The sequence below is a fragment of the Phyllostomus discolor genome, chromosome 9 (genome assembly GCF_004126475.2).
Source record: "Phyllostomus discolor isolate MPI-MPIP mPhyDis1 chromosome 9, mPhyDis1.pri.v3, whole genome shotgun sequence".
Taxonomy (NCBI): Eukaryota; Metazoa; Chordata; class Mammalia; order Chiroptera; family Phyllostomidae; genus Phyllostomus; species Phyllostomus discolor.
The window spans coordinates 39519517-39531746 of record NC_040911.2 but is presented as its reverse complement, the minus strand read 5'-3'; the positions used below and the strand labels follow the sequence as shown (position 1 = coordinate 39531746).

Genomic DNA, 12230 nt, shown 5'->3' with positions numbered 1-12230 from the left:
TTATTTAATTATGTAGAATCATGTAAGAATGAGATAGAAATTTCAGTTTCTTTTAGTTTGCTTTATATAATAGACCAGAAATAATTTAAAAATTGTTTTTCAAATCAACCCTGGTCGGGTGGCTTAGTTGGTTGAAGTGTCATCCCATACACCAAAATGTTGCAGCTTCCATACCTAGTCCAAAAGTGTATGGGAGGAAACCATCAATGTTTCTCACATCAATGTTTTTCTCTCTCTGTCTCTCTCCCCGTCTCCTCTGTTTCAAATCAATAAAGAACATATCTTTGGGTGAGGATTTTAAAAAATTGTTTTCAGCCAATTCTCTTTGGATGTCATTCTGACCTCAGAAATCTCTATTTAGGGATTTTTACAATTTGTATAAGTGAACTCATGTTTAACCAACCTAATAATCCTTAGTTCTCTTTTGAGTTTTAAATAAAATTAGGATTATAGTTTGACCATTTCACATATTCTTATCTAGAGAACATAGTGTAACTTAGCTTGGAGAACACAACATACAGGATTTAAAGCATGTAGGTTTGAACCTCAGCACTGCAAATTTTGTCAGTCAAATCACTCAATCTTCTGGAGTCTGTATTCTCATCTAATGAATACAGTATGTATCTCAGAATGTTATTGTGAGGATTAAATGAAGTGTATCAAAACTCCCAGTATAGCTGTAAGGTGTTATTTAGAAAACTTTGTTTAATTTAAATGCTGGCTGTATGTAATGACAGTTAGGAAAAGTTTCTCAACCTTAGAGGAATATAATATTTTTATGTCTGTTATTTTTATGTTTTTCTTTGACTGACCAAAAATGATCACATTCCTATAAAGAACTAGACCCTAAGACATTATAATTGTCTAATTTTTATTCTCATTGACTTATTTTGATTCATGAAGGATACTTTATTGATGAACCCAAGGGCAGCTCATCCTTCTGGCAGTTGACCTATTAAGCGGTATGGGTTCATATGATTGTATATCTATCTTTTTGGCTTCCTTTGCATGCTTCTGAGACACCTGCCAGTTCAGCTCATGCTCCCTACCCCCACCCACAGAAGCTTATGCAATAGGAATATAATGTGGTCTCCACTATCACAACCCCTCACATAGCAGCACAATAGAAAAAAACACTGGTTGTGGAGTCAGAGAAATGCATTTGAGTAGTTGGCTACGTTGAGTGTAGTAATCTTATAAAGATTAACTGAGATAATTTGCATGAAAGAACTCTATAAAGTATAAAGGTATTATTTTTCCTGTGGTTAAGAATTTGTATAAAGAAGACTATAAGATTTATTGTGTGCCTAATATATGCCATTACCTTCTCATTAACTCTATAATGCAGGAGATATTATTCCCATTTTAGAGATAACCAGCCTCAGGCCACGTGATTATGAAGTAGTAGAGCAAGATTTGATTCAGAGTCAAAACACTGCCTGTTTTCATTGGAGCAGCAAAGGCCAGGCCATTCTTGGTCCGGCCTCTGGGCTATCAAAGAGAGAGGGAGGAGCAGATGAGACAATGAAAGGAGACACTCTGCAAACGCACTCAGCAAATAAGGAGCTACCTGAGAAAACACACTGCTACTTGACTTGATAGGGCATATTTCTGCCACTTTCTATGTGACAAAACTGAAAAGGCCAGAGAGGCCACAGCACTGAGGAGGGTTTCTTCAGTTGAGAGTTTTTTTGGGTGGTGGTTGGGGGCAGGGAGAGGGGTGTTGCTCTTCTGCAACCAACTTGAAATGCCACTCAGCCACATGTCCCTTTATCTCCATATTTACTTTTTCCTCTGTCAAACAAGGAAGACTGACTTATATTTTTTAAGTAAATATTTTAAAAATTTTAAACCTTATCATAATTTTATTATTATATCATTTTAAACCTAGAGGAATGGTAAAGCTAAAAAGTTTTTCAGAGTTCAGACTAATTGAGCTTTTCCAGTGTTTTTCCACTTGCGCACAAATGAAGTCAAAGTTATCACCTGGCTTGAAGGCCCCAGGTGAAATCAGCCCCGTGATGGCCCTGTTAGGATTTAACGAAACAATTTATGGGAGCTAAGGTACTTCTGTTCTTGGTGAGGGGTGATTATTATCATCAACAAAACTGAGGAGGCATGAAGAGAAATTAATCTTCAAAATTAGTAATTATAGGGAAAGGTTCTTATTATTATACAATACCTCAGTTTTGGCTTTAAGCTTTTAGGACCATTTAAATTATTAAAACCATTTTTGTTTATTTGCTTATCTACTCCTGATAAGGGGGTCTCAAATACATTTGTAAAATTTTACAATGATGGATGGTGTGTACACCTGGAAATGTTAAGTGGAAGGTCATGTGATCAAGTACTACACATGTTAGTGCCCATGTCTTCTTACAGGACCTTCAATAAGTAATTATTTATATTTTATATTAGCATTATTTGGCTTAGCAATATGGATACTTTAGTGAATAAAATTGGTAAACAATATTGTAAGTTACTAAATTTGTTGAACATAATTCCCTAACCTCACTGCCCCTCAAAAAGAAAACAAAATCAAGAAAACAATAAATATCAGTCTTCTCCTCATGAAAATAAATATTTTTCTTACATATTTTCAATTTTAAGCATCTAACTTGTACATGAGTTTAAGCTTTGCAAGAAAAGCAAAACAGGCATGTGAACTGATAGAAATTGTACCAAAACCTAATGCTTTGCTTTTTTTCATTTTGGCAATTCATACCCAAAAGTGTTACTTATTTTCTTTGTAAATGATGCAACATTATGGAAGAAAAATCACTTACAGTTGGAGAGATCTGAGTTTTTCTGGTTGGTATATAAAATAGCACTCATGCCCAGAGTGGTAAAATTGAAATTATGTGTGTAACAAATTTTAAAGTCATTACAGGCCTTTAAAATGTCAAGAAGATTAAAAGGGAAAAGACTGGTTCATGAATTTTGGTCATGAACACATTGTATTCAAGAACCATTTTTAAGTCCCTGTTCTCCTAGGCCTCACTTCTTCAAAAACAACTTAGGTGGATTTTTTTAAAAATAATTATACTGAAGTACCTGAGGATCTAATGAAGATAATTCCTTAATGTGTCAAAATAAGTTTCTTGTATCTTATTTGAATCTTTTGTTGCCTTCAGCTAATCTGCTTTAGGATTCTGAAATCCAGGCGTTTTACAATGCAGACGCTAGCAATGGCATTCATTTGGAATGCTGCCTTTTGTTTACTAGCTTTGCCAGACCTTCATGGCTTCCTTTGGTCATATGGTGTCTTCGCTAATGTGATTGGTACTCCTAGGCTCTGCAGGTAGCCATGAGCCTTTATAAGTGGATTTACAATGGGACTCACCACCCTGGCTCTAGTGAAGGGAGCCACAGGGATTTTGTTTTGGGGTTTTGTTTTCAGTCTGTCTTCCAAAAGAGTGAAGGAAAATTGTTGCCTTGGTTTGCTAATTCTCCTTGTTTTCCATTTACTTAATTTTTACAATTGATTTACTAACTGTGGTGCAAAAAATACAAATATTTTTGTTTAGGAGTCAGAATGTTTCATCTGCCAGCCTTTTACACCAATCACTAGAATTGTTTATTATTAAACCTGGAAAGAACAAAGTAGAATTTCTGTTTAAACTCAAGCAATTGGCATTTCACCTTCATCTGTTTTTGTCTTTCAGGAGATTTTTGACCAATTTGGTTGTTTTAAAACAAAGGAAGTTAATAACTGGGAGCCTTGGATACTAGTACCAGCCCTGCTACTTCATACTTCTGTAATCTTGAGTAAGTTGCTTACATTCTTTAATTGCTTATCTAAAATAAAAAGGAAAGTGTTACCAAGGTACATATGAGATACAAGGTGATGTTTCATATTCTTCCAGCTTTCTGCTCTTTTTACTCCTAAAGTGAACTGTGGTGCCCTTTCACTTGCTTTTTGGGTAAACCTTCCATGGAAAAACAAACTTGCATCTGATAAAATGCTTTAACCAGCAGTCAAAGCCATAATTAAATATAAAAGTATCCATATCATCATTTTTGAAGTGATATATGCTTTGTAGATTAACTCAGTTTTATAGAGAGAGAATTTATTTGCTCATTTTCCAGTAATGAAACTTGGAGTCCATGTTTTAATTGCTCATTATGAGGCAGTAGTTCTCAGGTGTAGGTTAAAGGCCTTCCAGAGGTCATAGACACTTTGGATTTTAGAGTGATAAGGGACATCAGCAATCATCGTGTCCAATCACTTGAGTTTTGCTAACAGGGACTCAGAAGGCCAAGAAATGCTTAGTAGCTCATCTATGGTCACAGAATCCATAAAGCTGCCAGTAAGGCCCAAACTCCAAATACACCATGGCATGTACAACAGTGGTGCCGCCCTAATTTCCTGTTACTGAAAAACAGAGAATGAAAGGTTAAGAGGAGGTAATGTTTATTCCAAGTCTGAAAGCTTAAAAAATCACCACTTAAATAGTATTAGATAGTTGGTTAATTTCTACATTTTAGCTTCCAGATTAAAATCAGTCCAATCCCACAAATGTTTAATGGGGACATATAGTACGTGGACATTGAACTGAAATGATGCTTCTGCAAAACTGTGCAGTCACAGCTTCTGCCCCTCAGACTTACAGTTTAACCTGGAGATAGAACAAGTGTACAAATAGTGCCGTGCAGGTTGCTGGGAATAAAAATGATTTAAAAAACAGGTTTTCAAAATCTCAAAGGACTTTTTGAGGATTTCAAAGTCCAAAGGCAGAGGGACTTAAGTAGATCCTGGTAGGTCAAGTGTTCATTAGCAGGTCAAAGGTAAATTCAGGATGCTTTGGGGACTCACAGGTAAGGCCTTAAGTCAGACTGGGACAAAAGAACTAGTAAAATAAAATTTTGGCAAGTTTTCCTATTCTTGAGTTAATGATTGCTACTGTGGAAAATCTCTCAACCACATAGACTGATATCACTATAAATTTGTTGACCCTGACCCTAAATATAACTTAATTGTATCTTCGACTGCCCTTGGCTGATTCCCTTTCCTTTTCCTCTCATCGGTTATTCCAAATCTTTATTCTCTTAAGGCCTGTACCCACTGCCCTTTTCTCAGAAGGTTGCTCCTCTCTTTTCCAGAAACCCCTGAAGAGTCTCTGTAGTTGCCTTGATTTCAGCTAATGATGCCAAGCGCTTTTATCTCCAACCCCCTCAATTTCAGATTCATCTATGAAATTACTGCTGGATGTGTCCATTTGGATATGCCACAGCCGTCTCAAAATCAACATATCTAAGACTTGAATGCCTCACCTTTCATTCAAAACCTCATCTTCCTTCTCAGAGTGCCCTTAATCTAAGAAAGTGCCACCATCCACCTCAACTTGCATTTTAGAAAAACTGTCTGGCTGAAACATGCTAAATGTAGTAAGAATGTCCAGTTAGGAAGCTGGAATAATCCAAATTGCTGTACTTGTAGTCATACTACTTAACATATTGTATGCAATTGCATGAGACATAACATAGTGATTAATTAAGTGATTAAAAACATGCTTTGAAGTAAGATGGTTCTGTGTCTGATTCCTGGCACCACCACTTATCAGCTAGCTATCCATATGACCTTGAGCAAATTATTAAACTTCTTTTTTTTGTCCCAGAGGCTGTTTATACTATCCTCATTTTTTGGATGCTTTTTTTCTTCTTGTAGTTCTCCATGGTTGTTTTTTGTTAGCTTATATTCCAAATCATTGATTCTATTCTTGGCTTCCTCAACTCTACTGTATTTTCCCTGTAAATTGTTCTTTATTTCAATTAGTGTATCCTTTATTTCTGACTGGGCCTTTTTTATGCTGCCTAGGTCCTCACTAAATTACTTGAGCATCCTTATAAACAATGTTTTGAACTCTGCATCTGATAGAATGCTTAACTCTATTTCATTTAGCCCTTTTTCTAGAGTTTTGATCTTTTCCTTCAGTCCATTTCATTGTCTCTTCATTTGGGCAGCCTCCCTGTGTTTGTTTCTATGTATTAAGTAGAGCTGCTTTGACTCTGTGCCTTGGTAGTGTGGCCTAATGCAGTAGGTGTCCTATAGGGTCTAGTGGCACAGCCTCTACTATCCCCCATTGTGGGTACTAGAGGTGTACCCTTCATGTGCATTTAGTATACACTCCTCTTCTAGTTGAGACTTGGTTTCTGTTGGCAGATCAATGTGAGGAATTTGCCCAGGCTAGTAAGCTACAAGGACTGGCTGTGACCACTGACCATCAACCTCCATGGAGGATCAGCTCTGCAGCAGGCAGGTGGTGGTGTTCTGACATGGCCTGTAGCTGTCCACTGGGTGTGCAGTCCCTTGGGTTTCCCATGTGTTGCAGGCCAAAATCAGCCCCCACCTTTGTTTTGCCTGGGGCACCATACCTGAGCAGTAAAGCAATCTGAGATGGCTGCGACTTGTGCTGAGCTTGGAGATTCCTAGGTCTAGCCAAACTGTGAATTTAATCTGGCTGCCTCAATGGCTCACTGAAGCCAGCTGTTGCTTGTTTGATAGGATTTAGGAGCCAAGACCAGCCATTCTTATGGAAAAGCAGTTTGCTTGAGCCATAAATTGGGTGGGGCAGAGCCTCTGTGGGTCTCCAAGGTGGGTCAGTGTTAGCCAAGTTGTTGGAATCTCAAATATGACATCAGTTTACCGGTTCTCTCAGGGGAGGGTTTAGCAAAGGGACAGTGGTCTGTTCTCCTTGATGCCAAACACTTCAGTTTTTCCTTGGGTACCACTGGTGCCTTTCAAGCTACCGTTATAGTGCTGGGAGGGAAATTATTAAACTTCTTAAAACTGGATTACCTCACCTGAAATATCGGGATAATAATAATACTTATAGGGTGTTCTGAGGATTAAAAGAGATACCACATATGAAACTTTCAGCACTGGTATCCCTAACTAAGATCTTTGAGGGCAAAGACCATTTTTATCTTGTTCACCACTGTATCTGCAGGACCTCGCACAGAAGAGGCACTCAATAAATATTTGTTGAATGAATGAATGCTTGAGGTAGTGGCATGCTTAAATTGAAGTACTAACAGTAGGGGGAGAGAAAAGCAATGCACAATAGAGACCTAGGCTTCATCGTGAATCACCTGCCTATGTCATTAGACACCAGTTGCTAATGATCCATTTCCAGCCTTCCACTAGAGGAATCTATTCAAAGCTGAAATGGGAACATGTCATTCCTTTGCTTAATACCTTTTTGTGTGGTTACTTTTTATCTACAGGATCCAGTCTGAACTCCTCACACTTGGACCTACATTTTCATCTTCCTTTCCTACCACTCCCTCCTTCTCTAGAGGTAGTCTAGTAATGCCAGATTGGTCTTGTCTTCTGAACATCCTGTGCTATTTCAGAGAGGTGCTTGCTTATTTTTCAACACCCTTCTGTCCTGTACCAGTTAGGATTACATTTGTCTGCAAATGACAGGAAACACCAAATAGCAACTTGAAAGTTTATTTCTTCCCCACATAAACAAAGCTTGGAGGCAGATTTCTAAGGCTGATAAAGCATCTCTGCTATCATCGGGGATCCTGCCATGTAGTTCTGCCATCCATGTGTGGCTTCCATCCTTTCCCTCGCTCCCTTCTTACCCCTTCTAGGACCTTATTCAATTAATTATCTCTACTCCTCTGTACCATCCCTTTGCTTTGAGGGAAGAACCTTATCCTATAAGCATCCCTCCTTCTAATTAATTACTCTTTTTCCTACAGCTACCAACTTTTTACCACCTTAGTTCACCACACTTCTTGAAAAAGTAATTGCTACATGCCACGACACATTTTCATTCTTCATCCTATTTGACCTCTCTTACCTGTTGAAAATGTTGACCACCTCCCATTCCTCCAGACTCTGTTGTCTCTTGACTTTCACAAGCCCGTCGGTTTCTGATTTCCTTCCTGCTTCTACTGCTCCTTCTCCATCTGCTTTGCTGGGTTTTCCTCCTCCTTTGCTTGACTTTCCAGTGACAATGTTTCTCAGGCTTCCCTGCTTGATCGACCCTCTATTCCACATCCCTTCCCTACAGAGGCAATTCCTAGGTAAGCTCACCACTATGATATCAATGATCTGTGTGGCAACCATCTGCCTTCAGGGTCTGTTTGTTCGGTCCCTCCTCCTGAGCTGGAGTCCTCCATTTCTAAATACTTACTGAAAGGGCTTCTCTTTGTTTCTTTCACCCACGATGATGTGCAATCCCATTACCTCTTCCTAGACTCTTGCAGAAAGCTTTGATCTGGTATCTAATTCAATTTTCATAGTATCCTCAGGGTTACCTTGCATTTTTTAAAAATCCGATTATGTTAATTCATTTAAAAAAAAAAACTTCCATTGGCTTTCTCCGGCTTTTAGGATTAAATTTAAATTTTTTATTTGACGTATCAGATCCCTTACAGACTGGCCCCAATTGACTTTTCTATTCTTTTGCAACTCAGCCTCCCACCCCCAACAGCGAGCTCACTATTTCTAAGATACATTATGCCTTTAACATTCTGTTCTGTTGGTATGTGGTCCTCCTAATTCTGTTTGATATATCCATTAAAGCTATCCAAATGTCTTCTCTTGTCTGATATTTTCTTTATTTCTCCTAACAGAATCACTACATTCTCTGTATTTTTATAGTACTTTGTTCCTCCTACTAGTGAATATTTACACATTTCGTAGATTTGTCTTCACCTCTAGATTGGGATCTCTTTGAGATTTAGGACTGCCTTTATCATGCTTCCTAGCACATTTCACATTATTTTCTAAGTGAATCAATGAAAATAATGAAATCAAGAAATAGAGATAGCTTTTACTATAAGAGTAATGAGGTTTGTAATGGACATATTTTTGGACATGCTGAGTTGACTTATTGAAGTCAAGCAGACAGCAGCAACTCAGAAAAGACTTTATAGCCAACCATATAGATGTCGGAGTCATCAGCAAAGATAATAATAAACAACTGATTGGATCCCGTGTGTTTCAGGCAATGGTTAAAGAAGGTAGAACATCTGTAGAATGTGGGGGAAGGGTTTGTAGTGGGAATTTGGGGTGTGGAGGGGGAAAATTCATTAATATCCTTGTTGGGAAAAGACCATATTTGCTTTTTTTTGCTTTTTTTTTTTTTTGGTTCAGGGTCCTCTCCCCTCTACCAGAAGTATGCAACTCTTCCACTAATTTAAAGTCCAAACTTCAGAAAAAGAATGGCTGAAAAGATATTATTTCTATTTCTTCTAGGATTAGAAGCTACTAAATAAAAACTTCATCCCAGGCTTCTGCTGACTACTTCAGATTCACCTTGTCCATTCTCCTTCTCTAATCTTCTCCTTATTTGGTGTGTGTGTGTGTGTGTGTGTGTGTGTGTTTATGCCCTTTGCAAAAGCTAGAGTGGGTAGGGTAGGGTGTAAATATCTATTTTGTTCCCCTTACAAAATGATCAGTAAACTGAAAAATCTTTAGAATCTTTTTTCTTTTATTTTTATTATTGACACTATTACAGATGTCCTCATTTTCCCTACTTTTGCCCATCTCCACCTAGGCCTTCCCTCTGGCCGTCACCACACTGTTGTCTGTTTCCATGGGTTATGCATGTTTGTTCTTTGGCTAATCCCCCTCCCTTCTGACAGCTGTCAGTCTCTTCCATTTATCCATGCCTCTGTTTCTATTTTTTTTGCAAAATCCCTTTTTTAAATTGAAAAAAAAAGTATTTTGGAATTGTGTTTATTTAGATAGATTTGTTTTTCTTACCTCTTTCCCCTTCTATTCCATTTCTTTGCTTTCTTAGTGCCTCTGGAAACTATAACACTGGTTTATGTAGATTATTTAAACAGGTAAAGTAAGTTCTGTGTTTTGATGCAACCGCTTGACATTTAAAAACTTGATAAATATGATTATATGAAAATCAGAACTGCATGGAAAAATAACTAACACCATAAGCAAAGCCAAAAGGTAAAGTGGAAAAATGTTGCAACTCATATCATACACAAAGGAAAAAATTCCTTAATACATAAAGAGCTTCTACAAGTTAAGTATAAAACCAACAACCACATAGAAAAATGGATAAAGACTAGACATTTCAGGGAATAAAATTCAAGGACTTGTATTAAAGATTTTATGTATTTATTTTTAGAGAAAGGGGAAGAGATGGAGAAAGGGAAAGAAACATCGATGTGTGAAAGAAACATTGATTGGGTTGCCTCTCCTATGCACCCCAGCTGGAGACTGGCCTGCAAACCAGACAATTGCCCTGATCGGTAATTAAACCAGCAACCTTCCGTTTTGTGGGATGATGCTCAACCAGCTGAGCTTACCAATCAGGGCTGAAATTCAAGAACTTTTAAACATTTGAAAAGATACTGTTTCATTCATAATGAGAAAAATACAGATCAAAACTACATTGAGATATCATTTTTCATCTGTCAGATTGACCAAGATTCAAAAGTAGATAATATTCTATATTGTTGAAGGTGTGGGGTTACATAAATTGCCCATGTAAATTGGTGTAAATTGGTTTAACCCTTAGTTCAATTCTCACCTAGTGCCTCATAACCAGAATTCCCTCCAATCCAGTTTTCTGTGCTCTTGGCATTTTACCATTTGATGTAGACCTTAGAGGAGCTAAATTGTAACTTAAAATGTTTCTAATGTGTGGTTGAAATGAAGACTGTTTTGTGTCTGCTAAAAAAAAAAGTGCAGTTTGGTAATATCTAACAAAATTAAGCCTGCATATATCATTTGACCCAGCAATTTCACTTTTTAGGCATTTAACTGACAAGTGCTAAATTAGTGTGTATTAATCAATGCAGAGTTGATTATTACAGTATCTTGAGTAATAACAAACATTGGAAATTAATTTTGTGACACTAAGGGACTAGTTTAAAATAATCATGCTATATACATGCCAGGGAATTTTCTGAAACTACAAAAGAGAATGAGGAGGATTTTTATGTGTTTATATAGAGCGCTCTCCAAAATATTTTTTAAACTTAAAATAGGGATGTCCAAAAGAGTGAATGTGTTTGTCTTTACTCATTATATGTATTCAAAAAACCTTAAATGTGTGTATATGTGTGTGTGTGTGTATATACACACACACACATTATATATGTGTGTGTGTGTGTATATATACACATATGTGTCCCGTGTGTGTGTGTGTGTGTGTGTGTTTAAAACCAATAAAAGTGGTTTCCTGCAACAGGAGACTGTGGGACAAGAATTGAAGAAACACTTTCTACTACATATTCTTTTCTAGTGCTAGATTTTTAATCAGATGAACATGTTATCTAAAAAATAAAAGGATTTTTTTAATCTTTAAAATAAAAATATTCTAAGTATCCACAGAAGCAAAGTTTCCACGCTGATTCAATATTGGTAGGTTTTACCTTGAAAATATATGTGATATCATAATATCTTACATGCGAGCTGTACACTTAGAACTGTGCTAGGTATTGTGCAGGTTAAAATAATAAAAATAAATGAGAGCAAAGTAAGAAATGGATTAGGACTGGCTAAAAAGTTAAGTGAAGAGTGGACAGACCACTTGAACAAAGGCACTTAGATGGATGTAGGCTTATTTGTAGTGAACCAGCAATAAAATAAAATTGATAAGATTAGGCTCTGTATTGGAATATGATGGGCAATAAGCTTGAATAGGCACAGAAAGATAATTAATGAAAGTTTTCAAACACTACTTGTGAAATTTGTGTTTCATCTTAAGAGTTATCAGTTTGGACTACTTCCTATATTGTTATTGAAAAATTTCTCAAAGTTCTACATAAGCAAGCTATTATAAATAAGTTTAAAAATTCCCTGGCTTATGATAGTAAAAATTATATCTGCAGGCATATTAAAAGCAAGCTGTATTTATTTGTAGTCTTTGCTATGTGCACCTGCATAAACTATTTATTACTGTACATTTATCTACAATAAACCTACAATGTGGAAAGGTAATATACTACTTGTCAGATGAGAAGTTTATGTTTCACAACTACCAAATATTCAAAGTCAATAAAGATAATAATAATGATGATGATAATAATAAAAGAATATAGGGCTTAATTAGGTTTGCAATATATGTAAAATTTTATTGTAGAAAATTAAAAATAAAAATAAGTTGCCCTGGCTGGTGTGGCTCAGTGGACTGAATGCTGGCCTATGAACCAAAGGGTCACCAGTCAGGGCACATGACTGGGTTGCAGGCCAGGTCCCCAGTAGGGGGTGAATGAGAGGCAACCACACATTGATGTTTCTT

At 36.9% G+C, this 12230-nt stretch overlaps 1 protein-coding gene across 3 annotated transcripts in view; it reads left to right on the top strand.

Moving 5' to 3' along the window:
* The first annotated feature begins 3439 nt into the window (after positions 1-3439).
* GREB1L (GREB1 like retinoic acid receptor coactivator) overlaps positions 3440-12230 on the top strand; it is a 167471-nt gene continuing 158680 nt past the window's right edge. For 2 of the 3 annotated variants that reach the window (XM_028524032.2, XM_036009230.1), the window contains exon 1: positions 3440-3768. The gene's annotated coding sequence lies outside the window, so the exon portion shown is untranslated. The remainder of the gene's footprint in view (positions 3769-12230) is intronic. The other variant, XM_036009231.1, reaches the window with a different exon arrangement.